Raw genomic sequence first — 18980 nt, forward strand, 5'->3', positions numbered from 1 at the left:
TCCTGATCTCCTGAATGTGGTTGAATATCCCTTCTGTGAGCTTGCCTAGCATATACTGCTCTCTGATACTATATGGAAGAAATTTATTTACGTGTCTATCCCACTACCATCACTATCCTTGCATAAACCCATAAGCCCCTTGAAAGAAAAGCCTTGTCTTATTCAAGTTTGTATATCTGGTAGCCGGCACAGCTACCACTTCTCCTCATAGTGGGTGATACCGGAAACACAGGATATTTAAATGCTGTTAAGTGTCAGACTGATGTATTAAGTATATTTATACTCCACACATGTTGTGAATTTTCTTTCTGATCTTTGGTCCATGTAAAACTAACTGGTTTATATAACCTCAGACAGGGCATTGCATTGTAGAAGCAGTTTCTTGATGTCTTCCAAACCAGAGGCAGGTCAAGGAGAACCTGAAAGGAATGTATGCATAAGCTCTAATGCTCACCTCTAGAGTATAGTTAATAAATAAAAATTCATAGCTAATAAAAAAAAATTACTTCTTTGTGCCATTTCCCCATCACTCCTCTCTAAATGAGCCAGATAACTTGCTTCCTCCCATAATCAATCCAATCTCTCATTCCCCATCCAATTTCTCTCTTCTAGGCCTAGTTCACATTTGATCCCCCCCATTGAAATGCATCTTTTTGTCACACTTTCAATCCTTGGGAAAAGTTGTGGGAGGGAGGAGGTGCACAGCAATGCCAAGAGCTGTGCTGGGCATCTATCTGATGAGTAAGGAAAATAATTAATGGAGAATTTAATTTAATTTCTAGAGACTGACATTGTTCTAGTATCTCTTGTAAATTAGAATCAACCCTAAAAGGGAAATAGTGAAATAAATATTTTAATATGTTCAGCTCAGTGGGCTTTAAAAGTCTTTTACATCAAAGTTATTCATGAAGTTTTGGAATTTTGAACATTTTTGTTCAAAGCTCCAGTGCTTGAAATTCATGTGCAAATCAGAAAAAAAAGAAAAAGAATCTCTTTAAGAGAATTTGAGGTAAGCTCTGAAATTTTATATAGGTCTTAGAGACCCGATGCACGAAATTCGTGCAAGGGGCTTGGCCCTTGCAGCCGCAGCTTCATCTGGAAGGTCGTCTGGCTGTCCGATCTAATTAGCATATTATGCTTTTATTATTATAGATTATCCTGATGCTATATAAATTATTGAATATATATACATTTTTTAGCACAATAGAGATGTGGTACTTGCTGCTTTCTGGATATTATATTAGAATAGCTATACAACAGCAGGTATAGGTCTATATATGTTATGAGTTCTTGATAAATGCTGTTTACTGATTGGTAAAATATATGCTACAATCTTATGTTGTGAGTGAAGCAGATTGAGGCTGTAAAATCTATCTGGCTAAGGCTGACCCACAATGCTTGTTGCAGCACACGATGACCACTGTCAGGAAGTAGGGCTGATTATTTCATGACTCAGTGTCCAGTCTTTCTTAAATCTTGTATTAAACACTCTTTTTAAAAAATGTGATAGGTAAGAGAAATGAGCTCTTGTAAGTCTATTTGAGAATTTTCTAGGTGTTACATTTTGATTCCTCTTGCTAATCAATCGCTAATTCTACTAATTTTGCTTACTATATATTTTGTATACTTATATGCTTAGGTTGAATCTCACTCATTTTGCTCTATTTCAGGCCTTTTATCTTTCATTAATAAGATAACCTGTGCCTGGTACATAATGGGTACTCATTAATAGTAGACTTAATACTTTTTAAAATATCTATTTTTTTTCCTTCAATCTATTGTGTACCACTGTGCTCACATTAATTCTCCTAGAACATTGTTCTAATGATGTCGTATCTTTGCTCAAAACCTTCATTAATTCCCAAATATTTAGAGAATAAAACACAGACTCCTTATTTGTATTCTAACTCATATTGGCCTGGCCTCAACTAGTGACTTCAAAACCTTTTCTTGATCACTAGTCTACGTTCCTGCATTGTGTTTAAGAACTTGGACAATGGAATCAAATTTAAATCCTGGCTCCATAACTGATAACCTATATGACCTAGTATATTCATATGCAAAGTGGGAATAATAATAATAACTACTTTATGAATTATGCTATATAATAAAAGGCTAACATGAAAATCAACCAAATGGCCGAACTACCGGTTACTATGATGCGCACTGACTACCAGGGGGCAGACGCTTAACACAGGGGCTGCCCCCTGGTGGTCAGTGCGCTCCTACAGGAGGAGTGCCACTCAGCCAGAAGCCAGGCTCACAGCTGGCGAGCACAGTGGCAGTGGCAGGAGCATCTCCCTCCTCCGCGGCAGCACTAAGGATGTCTGACTGCTGGCTTAGGCCTGCTCTCCATGGGGAGCAGGCCTAACCTGTCAGTCGGACATCCCCCAAGGGCTCCCAGACTGCAAGAAGGCTCAGGCCGGGTTGAGGGACACCCCCCCTGAGTGCAAGAATTTTGTGCACTGGGCCTCTATTATAATAAAATTTAGATAACAAATATGAAGCTCTTAGCATATATGTGATACATAGTAAGTGTTCAGGATTTGTTTTAGTAATCATTTTTAGCAACCATTTTGTATAGAATGCCATATTATGTTTTTATGATAGGAAAATCTGAAAGACATACTCACACTTCAAAGAGCAACACACTTGCACTTTCCATCTATTAGCATATTACTTAATGCCAAAAAGGAGGATGTTTAAGGGCCAAGGAGAATTGAGCAGCTTCATCTTGGCTGATAATATTCTTTCTGTAACTTTTCTGTTAGTCATGCTCAATGAACGGAGAAAAATAATTCCCTCAAGGAGAGTAATTTTCCTCTGTAATAATAGTGTCTATAGAGTCCCTGAGACTAATGGCACCCTTGGGAGTATCCTATGGATTGCCTCAGTGTCCTAGGTGAGAACAGATTGTACAAAGAGAGAAGAAAGACTGCCCCAGAGAACAGCCTTTCCCTCCTCCCTTCTCCCCATCCACTTCTCCCACGTTTTTAATGCAGTGCCTCCCTGCCATCTTCCTGCTCCCAAAGAAGCACTGGGGCTGAATGCCATTACGAATATCTCAGTTATTCTTTCGACACAGATAACCACTTACCTGGGAAATGGTACAAGAATACACACAGAAGAGTGAAAAATTTTGAAACTAAGAGATGACCATTATACTTAACAAGCATTAAGCATTTTACTTATTATGCAATTTCTTCCCTCCATTTTTTACCTACATTCCTTTTATTCTCATCATTTTCCCAAAGAATAACTGTGTGCACCCTTGTCCTTATCTCTTTGTTCATCAGTCTTGCAATTAATGTGAGGCCTATCGCTTTGGGCATCAATCCGTTAATTATAACTGCAAGGACAGTCCTCCAGGAGTCAATGTCATCCAGGGCTCTCACTCGGAAAGGGTATTATAAGTAACCTGCAAAACCTTGTTCAGATTTAGCACAAAGATGAACAGAAAACTGATTTTTAATTATGATGGTTGCATGTTAAACATGGAGCTCTCTTTGAACCATGAGACACCCTGTCTCCTTGCCACAGATTTTTTGTCATTTGATCTAAAGGCAGCCAGTGGACCCATTGACCTAACATGGGTCTCTCCATTAGATGGTCCCAGATCTACTCACATTTTCTTTAATATCTTTGAATATGAGTAAGATATTTTGTCTGCTTGTCTTCCGTCTAGTTTGGGAAATTTTTAGCCATTATTTCTTTGAATATTTTTCCAGCAAACCCTCTTTTTTTCTCTTTTTTATGGGACTCAAAACAACACAAATGTTAGATCTTTTGTTAGAGTATTACAGGCATCTGCAGCTCTTTTCATAGATTTTTAGTCTTTTACCTCTCTACTGTTTTTATTGGATATTTTTTGTTGTTCTGTCTTGAAATTCACTGATGGTTCCCTCTGTCCCTTCCATTCTGCTGTTGAGCTCATCTATATGTTTTGTGTTTTTTTTAATCTAAAATTTTCATGTCATTATTATATTTTCTGTATCTCGTGAAATTTTCTATTTTTTCTTACTTTCCAGCATATTTAAAATTGCTTATTCAGGCATTCTTTCGTTGGTTGCTCTAAAAGCTGTCACTTAATTCTAAATCTTTGTCATCTCAGTGTTGTCATTTGTTTTATTGTCTTTAGATTTTTCTACTTCTTTCTAATATGAGTGATTGCAATTGAATCCTGACATATGGAGTACTATATTATGAGACTTTTAATCTAATTTAAATCTTCTGCTTTAGCAGTCTCCTCTGACATTGCACAGTGGGCAAAGCAGAGGGCCACCTGGCTACTGTCAGTAGGGTTGGAATGCCAGGTTCCTCCCTCATCCTCCTTGACATCCTGAGTGGGGTTATGTCTCAATATTGATGGGTTGGGGTGGGAGTTCAGACTCCTCACCAGGCTCCCATTGTAATGTCACCATGGCTGAGAGGACTAAAAGATGACTTGTTACTGTTTCCACACGACCTTCACTGACATCTCAAAGGGTGACCTTCTTATACATATCATATATTATTATGCACAGAAAGAACTGAGGAGGTTTCTTGGAGAAATGGCTGTTTCCAGGATTGGGCCAAGATGAAATAGGAATATCTTACTTTATCAAAAAATAAGGAAGAGACATTTCAAAAGGACACAGGATCCCAGTGATCAAGTAGTCAATACTTTTTGAATGTTAAAATAAATAATGCTAGTAAGGAATTAAAACCCAATAATTAAAGTGAGTATTATATAATTTTATGGTGAAATGAAGCAAGGAAGGAAGGAAAAGAAAGAAAAAGAGAGAGAGAAAGACAAAGAGAGAGAGAGAGAGAGAGAGAGAGAGAGAGAGAGAGAGAGAGAGAGAGAGAAAGCTTCTTTTTACAATGGAATTACAACTAATGCATAGAAGTTGAAAAATCATCAATGGAAAGTAAAATTTGTAGGGGTAAGTTTGATAAGGAACTGGATATTTATATAGTTTCAAAGTATCTCCTATGAATTACTTTTTTATTTCAAAAGATAAAATAATAACTGTACAGTGAAGAAATCTGACAGTTACCACCTTACTCTAATAATCTAGCTAACATCTGATACCACCTATATTGAGACAAATACACAACATGTGTCTCCTGTCCTTATGCACTGAGAAAAACACAACATGTCTTCATTGGTATTCCTATAAAAAATGCATAACCTTAATTTAATTATGAAGAAACTTTAGACAAATTCAAATTGAAAGATATTCTACACAATAATTGGCATACTTTTTTTCTAACTATGAAGATTAAAAAGAAAGAAAACTGAAGTACTGTTTAAGAGACATGACAACTAAATACAAGGCATTATCCTGAATTGGGTTGCACACGTGGAACAAAAATGGTTATAAGGGTTGGTTTTGCATGAGTTAACAAATTTTGAATATGGACTATGGATTATTAGAAACTAGAGGCCCAGTTCATGAAAATTCATGCACTGGAGGGGGGGGGCCCTCAGCCCCGCCTGCCCCTTCTCACAGCCTGGGAGCTCTCAGGGGCGGGAGGCAACCCTTAGATCACACCTCTGCTGCTGCCACTGCTGGAAGTGCAAGCCTCGGCTGGCCCTGGTTACCTGAGCCTCGGTGGTCCTGGGCGGCTGGGCAGCTGCCATCCAAGGCTTGCCTGCACCTTGGGCTGGCCCTAGGTGGCTGGGAAGCCAACATTCAAGGCTTGCCTGTGCCTCAGGCATTGGCTGGGCAGCTGACATCTGAGGCTTGCCTGCGCCTCGGGCCGGCAATGGGCAGCTGGGAGGCTGAGGGCGGGTCCGGTCGCACTGTGCACCTGCCGCCCCCCCAGCTGGGCTGAAAGGACTGTGGGATTCTGGCAGGGCTGAGGAGACTGGGCGCTGCCATCTTGTGGCTATGGGTGCTGCCATATTTGTGACAGTGTGATGGTCAATTTGCATATTCCCTCTTTACTAGATAGGATTGGTGAACTACCATGTGTGAACCAAATCTATTCCAGGGCCTGATTTTGAGCCAATGATGTTTTATTTTAGAGTTTGAAGGGTTGTAAAAACAAACAAAAATTCCAATAATATGCAAGAGAGACCTGAGGCTCTGAAAGCCTAAAATATTGATTATATGGTGCTTTATGGAAGATAGTTTGCTAACTCCTGGACTAGAGTACCAGTAAAAGTCAAGAAATATTTTATTTAAGCACCTAGATCCACCAAGATGCCCTTCATTTCCATGAGCCAACAAATATCCTTTGTTCTTCTGAAGCTACTTGAGCACTTGAATTAGGATTCTGACACTTGTGACAAAAGAGTCTTTACTGATGCGTACAACCTACACTGCTAACACATGTGCCCTTGCTTTCCTCAGCCCTTTCAAATAGTGACAGTAGGCCTTTGACTTTTCTATCAGCAACATCCCCCGCCACACACACTTAACCAACAAATGAAGAAGAAAAATTGAGAAACACAGTCAACTGTCTCTATACTTCCTAGATTTTGGGGGGTGTTATAAATCAGATCATAAATGAATTCTCTATTCTATCTGCTAGTGTAGACAACATTTAAGTATGTGAGGTTCTTCAGAGGCCTTATCAAACCTCCAGTGATGGCTGGCACAACTTACAGGTATAGAATTTTCCATTTAATCTGGTGCATTTGCCTTTACACATTCTGTTGCTCTCAGAAGAAATATTGATGAAATGTGTCCAGTGTAATTAAAATGGATTCATAATGGAAATGTTAATTCAATGAACATAACTAATAACACTGTGAGTCCATATAATTACTTTTTAAATGTTCTAAAGATCTGATAGGAAAGAAAAAAGACTTCACTATGATATTACACTATTTCATCACTTTATAACCCAGAAAATTCAAAAAGCAATTCCAAAGGGAGGGAGAAGAGTTGAAGGGAGAGAAAGAAATCTCAAAATAATTTAGAAAAATAACATTTGCTTCACAGAATCCTTTATTTGTTCTCCTTTCCATGTATCTCAGTAAATATGTAATGTGTGCTGGGAAGTATAGCAGGAACTGAAAATATAATGATATGATGCAGCCCTTACTGTTGAAGTAATAAAAATATTAGGGAAGGGAAATATATAATTGCATTGCTATCTGATAAATGAAATGAAAGTTGTATATATAAACCTATTGCTCAAGGAATTATAAAGTCTTTTCTAAAGAATAAAAGTTCATTATGGACACTAAAAGTGAATATAGGAGGTTGCTAGAATAATCTTGATGAATGAAGAAAGCATGTGATTAGGGAGAGAGATTGAACAACATTTAGTAGAAATCTAAAACAATGGAAAATAAGAGAAGTTGTTATAGGCATTTAAAAATTCAAGAAGATTGTACATATAGAATGAAATGCCAAAAGATCATTATGGAAAAAAACATCAAACTTATGTTTCTAGAAGTAAACCTTAGGTTCAAAGGGAGCCACCTTAGATAAATGAATGCAGCTGGAACAAATATATGAAAAAGAGAGGAAAGGAAGTGGAGAGAGAGAGAAAAAGAGAGAGAGAGAGAGAGGACAGGAAGGAGGAAGGAAGGGGATGGCTGAATGTGCATTTTTAAAAGTCACAGATTAGCCTGGCCGGTGTAGCTCAATGGTTGAGCATTGACCCATGAACCAAGAAGTCCATGGTTTGATTCCCAGTCAGGGCATATGTCCAGGCTTCGGTCTCATTCCCCAGTAGGGGGTGTGCAGAGGCAAATGATTGATGTCTCTCTCTCTCTCATTGGTTCTCTGATTGAGTGATTTTTTTTCAACCCTGTCTTCTAATTCACTGATTTGATCCTCACCTTCTCCTAATCTGCTGTGTATTCCTTCAAATGTGTTCTTTATTTGTGCTATGTCATTCTCCATTTATGACTGTTCTTTTTTCATAGTTGCTATATCTTTTTTCATGCTGTTAAGCATCTTTACCATCATTATCTTGAACTCCATTTCAGTCCATTTTTTTTTATATCTGTTTCATTTATCTCTTCTTCTGGAGAATCCTCTTGTTGTTTCTTTGCCTCCTCATTTTGGCTGCCTGTTTGGGTTTGTGACTATGTATTAGGTAGATCTGTTACACCTCTGAAACACTAGTATAGGATAATTTCAAATGCTATTTCTAACTAATTAGATCAGGCAAAGACTCAAGGCATCCAAAGACTACCTCTGTATAGGCTGATAGGATTCCAACTTGAATTGCCCTGAGGCAATTTTCCTCAGGTGTGGTGATTTTTTTTTTCCCCCAACAGGTTAGGACAGTTGTTTCTGCCTGGAGGCTAATTGTTATTTTTAGTCTCTTAAGTGGCCTCAGTAACTCTGTACTGTGGGGCAAGGTGTTTTCCAATAGGGTGGATCAACTGTCTTCCCCTCAGGCGAAGCTGCCTGTATAGCTAATGCCTGTGTGAGAAAGATGTCCTCTGCAGCATGAGGGAATATCTCAGCACAGGAAAACGGGGTGTCTGCCTTATGAGCTCTAACCCCAGAACCCCTGATCCTGATTTCTGCTCACCCAGCTCTAGTCCACTCAGCCCTCTCTCTTGGCCTTTAGGAGGGTGCCTGAATTTCCAGCCTTCTCTCCCTGGCAGACAGCAACCCCTCTGCTTTTCACAGCCATATGTTATTTGGGTACCCTTCTCAGTTCTGGTGCTCTCTGCTGAGGGACCCAGCTTGGAGAATAGACCTCAGAGTTATCAGTGGGAATCCCCCACAGCTGAGTTATCTCTCTGGAACTTCAGTTGCTGTTCCAGAATATATATATATATTCTTCTTCTGTGCTTATATCTAATTTTTTTTCTTTGACTTACTTTCTGCTGCACTAATAATGTCAGTTATCATGTTTTTAAGTTTTGGAATGTCCATTTGGTTTTTTAGAGTTGACTTATCTGGTGAAATTCTCCATCTTCCCCCTATTTTCTTCCACAAATTAATCATAGTTATTAATCAAAGTCCATGCCTGGTATTTCAAACATCTGGGTTATGTGTAGGCTTGTTTTCATTGCCTTTTGTTTTCTTGTCTTAGCCATTTTTTTTTTGTTACAGTTGGTAATATTTTTATTACTGTACTTTCCGGCATATAAGACGACTGGGCGTATAAGATTTTCCTGGGTTAAAAAGTCGTTTTATATGCCGGAAAATACGGTATTCCAATATATCTAATCCATTAGATCTAATCCCATCAATATAGTCCAATATACCATATTTTTTAACCCAGGAAAATCTTATACGCCCAGTCATCTTATATGCCGGAAAATACGGTAAATATTTATAGATGATACTATACTTCCCAAGACATTTATTTGGCTTCTCCTTTGCTGTTACCTAGAGCAGGGTGTATACACTCAATACAATCAATGAGAAATTTTCTTTAAAGATCAGTGTAAAGATCAGGATTCCAGGAATGTAGGTCTTCAGGGGTTCCAAGTGAGAGCCTGCAGTTCTTATGATGACTCCTTCTACTTGGGATCTTGAACTCCAGTTTTGTTATTCCAAACAACTGAAAAGTCTGTCCTGGTTTACACAAACAGAATTCTTATTCCTAAAAGGCAAAAATTGTTTGGTACTCAGTGACTGCTCTCTTCTTAGGTGCTGCATTACTTTCCAGCTCACTATAGACTCCACTACCTCCTCTCATCCTGCACCCAAGTAACATCATTCATTTTCATCAGCTGCATGGTTCCCACCTGTAATCACTTGATTTATATCTCCTGAAATCAAGTAGGAGAATAGCGCGTTCTCTGTTCTGCTAATAGGGGAAAGAAGCTTCAATGGCAATAAAATGGAGTTGTGTTAGACATAACGTAAGGCACAGCTTAAGAATGGGCATGTGCATCAAAGGAAAACACACTGCCTTGTAGGCTACTGTCTTCAGCCTCCCTTTTCTCAGGAATCTTGTTTCCTCTTGTAAGAACCGCCTTGGCAAACTCAAACTTCAATTTCTGTCTCCCCAGTCCTGGGAAACTGCCAAAATACTCTGATGACTTTTCTACCTCTGCATTTGCCACCTCCTGCTTTTTTGGCTTCTCAGCCTCTCATCTTCTGCAAAACACAGCAAACGTTCCCAGCAGAAAAGTGGTATTCACAGTGTACACCTTGTACACCTCACCTCAATGACTTCCTTTTTCTGAGATATTGATCTCACAAATCTTGGCTGCGTTGGCATTTTTATCTTGCATATATATCTTGCATCTATCTATCTATATCTATATCTATCTATCTTTCTATGTCTCTCTCTCTCTCTCTCTATATATATATATATATATTTCTATCTATCTTTCTTCTCTCTCATCTATCTATCTATCTATCTATATATAGATATATTGGATTTTTATATCTATCTATATCTATCTATATCTATCTATCTATATATATCTATATATATATAGATAGATAGATAGATATAAAAATCCAAACCTCTCTCTCATCTATCTAGATAGATAGATAGATAGATAGATAGATGAGAGAGAGGTTTGGATTTTTATATATATATAGATAGATAGATGAGAGAGAGAGAGAGAGAGAGAGAGAGAGAGAGAGAGAGGTTTGGATTTTTAGCTGCTGTTAGTGAGATGTGCTACTCTGTCATAGCTGGAAGCAGAATAATTCTTACCTACATATTATGTTAGACATCATTTCACATGAAAATTCAGATTTTTTCACTTGAAGCTATATCAGCACAGAATTCTTTTTTCTTTTGACTCAGCATGCATTTTATGAGACACAATTTTCACCGCTCTGTTGTCTTTCAACCTTCCAGCTCCACTCATTTCCATCACCTGTACACTCCTCTGTCATCATCTGATTTTGCATCTCTTGAAGTGTATTGAGAGCACAGCCTTTTTTCTGTTCTTCAAAGCCACTGTAGAGGAAAGGAGCTTCAGTGGTAATAAAAGAGATTTTTGTTCGACATAAAACATTTCTCCATTATAGACACTTTCTAATAAAAGCAAGGCATTTCTGTAACATAGTACAAATATACCAGATGCTCCATTCATGTAGTGGACATGAGACTGTGTCAGAGATTTGGAATTAATTCAAAATTAGGCTAGCTAGGTATACTTGGTCACTATACCTTCATTAAACTCTGACATAATGGTTAAGAAATAAAAGCATGTATAATAATCATTCATGCATTTGTTATGAAAGTCCATCATTCATTCAGTCAGTCATTTTGTAAAAATCTTCATTGTTGAAAGTATAACATATGTCCCTTTTTCTGCCATTGCCCTCTTCTAGCCCGCCCCCACCCCGTACCCCAGGCCTTCACCACACTATTGTCTGTGTCCATGGGTTATGCATATAGGCATGCAAGTTTGTTGGTTGATTTGTGCAAGGGTCTGAGGACCTGCATCTGTGGGAGAAACCCTGATGCCCATGCAGGTGGTCTTCCAGTCACATTGTGACAAACATTGCTTTGATTTTTGTGTCTCTTTTGGAATTATTTATCTGCCTCACATACACGTGTATTTTCCCCCTCTCTTTCTCTTCCTTGTAGACACTTTCCCAAAATATACCATAATCTCAAAACCACAGAATATTTTTTAGGTTTCTCCATGTTGCTCATGGAGCTCAGACACTTTTAATCATGGAAACTCTACTGTTTCCCTTGCTCACACCTCATTCCTTAGGAATAGGCTACTTTTAAAGAAAACTGCTCCCGATAAAGTCAGTAGGCTTGTAGCTATATTTGAGGAAGAAATAGATTATCTTTTCTGTTGAGGGTCAGGGTGTGAGAAATATGAGCTGGAGTTAAGGAGAGGATGTGTCTGTAAAAATTACTCACCACTTTCGAATTGGATTTAGAAAAACAGACCAGGAATTGAAGCACCATGTTATGGAGATGCCTTATAAATCACCACAACGTTAGACCTTTTCCTCCTGTGTAAAGGCCATCACACCTGATTTGACCTTCTTACTTCTTTAAAGATAAGCTTTCAGTCATGTTTATTTGCCAAATTAATTTCTCATCAGTCTTTATAACCATCCAAGATAAGTGGGTGGCATGGAGGAGTCTCTCATTTTAAAGAAGTAGCCGACTTTACCTGTCTTAATTGCTACTTTCTAGTATTATTGAAAACCAACAGTATAAGTTTAACTGTGTATTTCTCTTGCCTCATAACTCTGTTTATTTGAGGGGACTGATGATTGTCAGGCAAGCCTCTGATTTAAAGACATCCCTGTTTCAGCTGTTGAAAATGATCTTTGATCTTATGCAGAACTCAGCAGCTGTATGTGCAGTTCTTTCCTATCTTCTCGTGTAAGTTTTCCTTTCATCTCTGACTTGGCTTGGGGATTGTGCTTGCATTTTTTTCAGAGGAATTATCTTTAAGCGACAGCATTGAAGAGAAGTGAGGGAATGTTCTTGTTATTGTCCTGAGGATGTACCTACAAGGAGGAGAATTGAGCCATCTGTGCAGGTAATTCAGGCTCTTGAACCCTTTCTGTTTTGCATGGGTGTGGCCTGAATAGTTGGGATCCTCTTCTGAATGTGATGAGAGCTGTACTCAGACACTCTTCTGACCCCATCAGTGTGTCTCTTCAAAAACCTATTCAGGAACTTCTGTACCTGAGGGTAGGAAGGGCACCCGACGAGGGCAGAAGCCAATAGCAAGCTAGACCCAAAGCCCAGTTATTCATAGTTGGTGCTTCCAGATTTATAATGCATACTCTTTACTACAATGATCTCTCAAAAAATACAGATCTAATCTTGCCCCTCTCAGCTGAAAGATCTTCCATGGGTCCCCCTTGCATGTGGAAGAAAATATAAATTCTTACTTTTGGACAAGAAACAATAAGGTAACTATGTAATCATTTCTATGCCAGGACATTTTAAGATTAAAAGGAATGCTGTGAATAATTATAATGGGCAACAGGCTCAAACTCTTATTGCACTGAGCAAATAGGAACAAATTGTCACCCTAACTAACAAGCTGTCTTTAAACTCACTCTCCATCCCCCTCATCACTCTGCTTCAATCACACTGGCCTTTTGCAGTCCCTTAAAAGTGCTAAGCTTTCACACCTCATGGCCTTTGCACATGCTGTGAGCTTAAATTAAAATACTTTCACCTAGCTTCTCACATGGCTGGCTCCTTACTCATTAGGTCTCAGTTTTAAATGCCCATATGTGACCATCCCCTGGCCATCTACTCTTATGAGGATGTTCACTCCCTTGTGCTCTGCCACAGGATATTATTTATTTCTCTTACTAAATTTATTACAATCACTAGAGGCCTGGTGCATGAAATTCGTGCATTGGGGGGGGGTCCCCTCATCCCAGCCTGCACCCTCTCCAATCCAGGACCCCTCAGGGGATGTCCCGACTGCTGGTTTAGGCCCCATCCAGTTTAGGCCTGACTGCTGGTTTAGGCCTGCCTGCCTGATTGCCCCTAACTTCCCCCACTGCCAGCCTGATCACCCCTAACTGCCTCTGCCTGTCAGCCTGATTGCCCCTAACTGCCCCCCTTGCTGGCCTGGTCACCCCCAATTGCCCCCCCCCACCAGTCTGGTTGCCCCCAACTTCCCCCCCTCCCCTGCTGGCCTGGTCACCCCTAACTGGCCCCCCCCCCCCTGCCAGCCTGGTTGCCCCTAACTGCCCCCTCCCATCAGCCTGGTCACCCCTAACTGCCCCCCCTGCTGGTATGGTCGCCCACAACTGCCTCCCCCTGCTGGCCTGGTTGTCCCTCACTAACCCCCCTGCCAGCCTTGTCACCCCATGTGACTGCCTGCTGTTCAGTCATTACTGTTACTGTGATGGCATCCTGGACAATTTGCATATTCCTCTATTATTAGTATAGATGAGCTGTTTTTTGAGCACCTGTGAACTCCCAAGTCAACCAGCTTTCCTTGCTGCTCTGTATCTTCTGTTGTTACCTGTTAGGATTTCAGTCACCCAATGAGACTGACTCTTCTTGTCCTAATTCCAAACTCCTGGAGGATGGCACTACTGATTGTCCCAGGTTGGTTCGGTGACCTGATCTGGTACAGGTAACAATGGCTAGTGGGGGTGTCTCAAGTTATGTAAGCATTCATGCCAAGAGCCAAATCCATGCCACATTTCAGATGAAGACACTTATGGGACATGTGCAAAGGCTTGCCTCTAAAAGGTGTCTGAGCACACCTGCAGCTGGTTTCCTTCCATCCTGGTGCTGTGCTTTCCCAGGGTAGGATTCAGATGCTATGTTCCCCTTTCTTCTGTGCTCTCCTATTTTCTGACAATATCTGGTTACATATTGCATTCAATTCTTTTGAATAGAGCAATTTGGAAGTGCTTCCTCACTGATTTATCCAGGTTTACTGAATTGTTTTTGGCATCATGTAGATAACCAACTCTGATTGATTTTAATGCGTCATTTATTTGATCAAAACATGTATACCATACCAGTATTCTGAACCTGACCCCTGCCACTAGGCTGAGAGGTTTATTCTGACACTCACTGTTTTTCTTTGGAAATTAAAGGGCTTATTCTTTATTTGGTTGTATATGTTTATTTTGTCTGCACTGGCGGATTAAAACAGATGCATATTATGATTGTTCTGATGTGGTAATTCAATATAACAGTTTTCTCCTCATTGACACAAAAAGCTAAGCAAAGCCCAGGCCAGTGTGGCTTGGTTGGTTGGAACGTTGGCCCATGCACAGAAAGGGTGCAGGTTCTATTCCATGTTGGGGCACATACCCAGGTTGCAGGTTTGATCTCCCATTGGGGTGCATATGGGAGGAATCTGACCATAACTCTTTCTCTCTCCCTTTTCTCCCACTCTCCCTCTCCCTTCCACTTTCTCTAAAAAATCAATAAAAACATATCCTCTGGTGAATATTATATAAAAAATAAAACTAAGTGAACATACAGCCCCTGTTCAGAGTTAAGAGGTTCAAGTTCTAGACTGAGCCCTGTCACTAACAGATGGAGGTGGTAGTGGGTAAGTCCTTCAGCCTGTCCAATAGGCACTCCCCTCTATCTTCGAAATGGCAGAATTGATTAAGGTTATTTCTAAGTTGCCTTCCAGCCCTACAGTTCTGAGACGCTGTGACTGCCTGAGAAAGGATCATATTATCTTTTATTAGCAGTTATTTTCAGGAAAATCCTCTGGGTAAAACACTTCTGAGATAAACTCTTTAGGGGAATTTGGTGGGGATCTTTAAAATATTATTTTTATTCTGAATTAAACATCAGAAGAGGAGTGACTCAGGTCCTGAAGTCGATGAGTGTTTAAGAATCCACTTTCTTTGCAAATCCAAGGCCTTCTTGCTGCATTTTATCCCAGTTTAAGACAAAGAGGCAAAGTAGCCAAAATGGCTGATGACCTGATTCTTGTTCAGAAAACTCAATTAGAGGACAGGGCCAAGATGCAGGCCAAAGTAAGCGTCGTTATTGTTTTCACAGCAGATTAATGACAATGAAGTAGGAAAAGCTTTCTGGTCTGTAAATGTGCCACTTACATTCATCTAGCATAAGCCTCACGCAGAAGAAGGGAAATTAAAACCGTCATTGAATGACAAAGGTCAGAAACAGCCAGTGATGTCATCTCAAGGAGCGTGAGGAACATCTGACCCACTTCCTTCCCAGCTTGGCATTTCCAGTAATGAGAGCGTGGACTCTGTCCCAGTTGCACAGCGACTGTTCTGTGAACCTCTCAAAGAGGTTTGCAGCATCTGCTCACCGCACACTAATGACATGAGCAATATTGCCGCTGGCATAGTTCTTCCCGCCAGGGATGTGACCGCACAGTGCTTTCTGAAAGACTTTTGACAGCACTTAGCAATTCTGAGACCTCTAATAAATGCATCTTGCTGAAATTACAGTTATTAGGACACCTACTGGCAGCCCAGTTCATGTGTTTCTATGATTCCAGATCGTCTGGGTGTACTTCATGTGTTGTTTCTGTTAGCTTCAGTTTTTAATGATCCCTGTTAATGGGAGGGAGTGATTAATTTACAACAGCAGATTTTTAAGTGTCATTTTGACATTGGTGTGAATTTTGATAGAGATTTTAACAAGGGAATGCCTAACGTTCTGTTGGGTCAGACCAAGACTCACCACAGACACAAAAAGAGAAACTGGGAAATACGATGTTTACTGTTTCTCGTGAGAGTCCCCCAACTATTTCATCTTTCAAATTCATTGCTGAGAATATGGACAGTCACATCAAAGTACTGGTCTGAAACCTGTGTAGCTTATCTCTATCAGAGTCTATATTTTTCTACTCCCATTTGATTCAAAACATTTATTAAGCACTTGCTATATATGAGGCATGAAGAGACACAACACCTTGTTCTCAAATTTCTGACAGTCTAGTGGAGGACACATGCACCCAAAGAAGTAATTATAATGCTTTGTGACAGAGGTAACACAGTGCTTCATAGCAGAGATGAGGGTGCAAGGTAAGAAAGTCCAGGAGAGTTACAGAGAAGATGCAACATTTGAGTTGAGTTTAAAGGCTCATTAAAAATCTTTGAGAACACTTATCCATAAAGATATATTTAGCCCTATGTTCATGGCATCATTATTCACAGTAGCTAAGACATGGGAATAACCAAAATATCCTTTGGCCATAGATTAGATAAAGAAAATATGGTACATATATACTCAGCCATAAAAAGATGAAATATTGCCATTTGTGATCTAATGAAACTACAGTACCACAACTGAAAACATAGGTGGATCTTGAGAGTATGCATCCTAAGTGAAATAAGTGAGACAGAAAAGGACAAGAGCCATATGATTTCACTCATCTGTGGGATATAAAACAAAGGCAACAGATGAACAAACAAAAGGAACAAACAAGCTCATAAATACAGACAACAGAATGGTGGTTACCAGTGGGGATGTGGGCGATGTGGAGTGGGTGTACAAAGGAGGCAAAAGGAGGAATTTCTAGGGTGAAGGAATTATCATACACATAACCATAGAGGTGTGCAATTCAGAGACCTGCTAAAGAACAGAGAGTAATTGCATGTGAATTAAAACCAGTGTAGTATGAGTGGAGCAATAATGTTGAAAGTCCCTAAGTAGTTGAGTAAGCCTCCTTGAAATCCTGTCTTGCCCCCTAGTTTTCAGCTTTATCTCTCACTCAGCGTTGCCTCCCTAGATGCCCTCCAAGGAGCCTGAATTTCTGGGGTCTTGAACCTCTAAGCTTTCAGAATATCTGTAGCATTTAATGTTTACATGTCTTATATACACTCACCATCTATTACCATCTGTTACCTTGAGTTATTAGTTCTCCCTTATATGTTTCTTTAAGCTATGTGTCTTTCTTTATGCAAATAACATACAGTTTTTATTATTGTAGTTTAGTAATATGCTTTAAAGTCGGTAAGTGTAATGCCACCAGCTTTATCTTTCTGTAGATTGTTTTGTCTATTCAAGGCTCTTTGTGGTTTCATATGAATTTTGGGATTTTTTTCTATTTCTGCAAAATTTTCATTGGAATTTTGAAAGGGATTATATTGAATCTGTAGATAACTTTGGATATATGAACATTTTAACAATATTACATCATCATCTTGTGAATGTGGAGTGTCTTTTCATTTATTTGTGTCTCCCTTAATATTTTTCACTTGGTCATGTAAATTCCTGGTATTGTGGGTTCTTAAGGGTTGGGACTATGTGAGATTTAGTTTTATGTCCTGTGGTTGCTACATTATGAGCTCTCATCAAATGCTTAATGGAGAGAGATATACTAGTATGTGAGAGTATGTGATAATATGATATCTGTGGATTTATCAGATATAGCCTTCATTATGTTGAGATACATTCCTTCTGTAATGAGTTTGTTGAGCATTTTTATCATGAAAGGATTTTGAATTTCGTGGCTTTTTCTGTATCTATTGAAATGATCATGTGATTTTGTAGAGTATCACATTTACTGATTTGTATATGTTGAACCACCCTTGCGTGCCAGGAGTAAGTTTTGCTTGGTCATGGTATATTATTTTTTTAATGTGCTGTTGAATTCAGGTTGCTAGTATTTTATTGAAGATTTTAACATCTATGTTCATCAGGAATATCGGCCTGTAATTTTCTCTTGTAGTATCTTCGTTTGACTTTGGTACCAGGGTCATACTAGCCTCACACAATGAGTTTAAAAATGTTCCTTTCTAAATTTTATGGAAAATTTGACTAGGATTGGCATTGATTCTGCTTTTAATATTTGGTGGTATTCATTAGTGAATTCATTTGATCCTGGCTTTTCTGTGCTGGGATAGTTTTGATTACTGATTCATCTTATTTGTTACTGGTCTGTTCCCGTTTTCTGTTTCCTAATGATTCAGTCTTAATAGGTTGTGGTACTGTAGCTTCCTTCGAGCTGCCACCCAGCTCTTGTTTGTTCTCAGTGGCCCCCATGATTCTTGGTTATGCCAGCACTCATCAGTGCTTCAGTAGGCCAGACAGAAACCAGCCTGGTAGACAGCCCCCTGAGATTCTAGAACCTTGGATACACGCTCCACGCCTTTCTTTCCCCCAGGGATAGGGCACTGAACTGTGTCACCCTCCATCTGCTGCACCACAGGTCTTTAGGAGCAGCAAGCTGCCCTGCCCTCCATTGTTCTTAGCGGCCTCCAGGCAGAGAGAGGATGCCTGTCCAGTCAGTACAGCTGTGTAGGTGGGACAGAACCCAGTCCTTTGGGAACGCCTCTCAAACACTGGAACCCTGAGTGCATGCTCCAACTCTGTCCCTCCCCACGGAAAAGCAGGGAGTTGGACGGTTTCCCAAACTTGTTTCATATTGGATAGGGGTGGGAACTATGGAAGATGAGGGTGTGCTAGTCCAAAATTTGCCTTTCTTCTCTGCAGCCTATAATGTGGCACCTTTTCTTGCCAGTGCTTAGATTCATGCAAGACACAAACTAGTCCTCTGGGACGCTCCGTGAAAGACACCTTTTCCTGCCAGTGCTTAGATTCAATCAAGACACACACTAGTCCTCTGGGACGCTCCCTGAAAAGCAAGAACATCTTCTATTTTCCTCCCCAGCGAGATCCCTGGAGCTGGGAGTTTTCTCGGC

General features: G+C 39.8%; 1 long non-coding RNA gene across 2 annotated transcripts in view; it reads right to left on the minus strand.

The window, feature by feature from the left end:
- Window positions 1-407: 407 nt before the first annotated feature.
- The window catches only part of LOC129149347 (uncharacterized), a 40197-nt gene continuing 21624 nt past the window's right edge, over window positions 408-18980 (minus strand). The window contains exon 3 of one of the 2 annotated variants that reach the window (XR_008556265.1): window positions 408-419. This is a non-coding gene — a long non-coding RNA (uncharacterized LOC129149347). Of the gene's footprint in view, window positions 420-10708; window positions 10834-18980 lie in introns of those variants that run through there. The other variant, XR_008556264.1, reaches the window with a different exon arrangement.

This window comes from Eptesicus fuscus, chromosome 6 (genome assembly GCF_027574615.1).
Source record: "Eptesicus fuscus isolate TK198812 chromosome 6, DD_ASM_mEF_20220401, whole genome shotgun sequence".
NCBI lineage: Eukaryota > Metazoa > Chordata > Mammalia > Chiroptera > Vespertilionidae > Eptesicus > Eptesicus fuscus.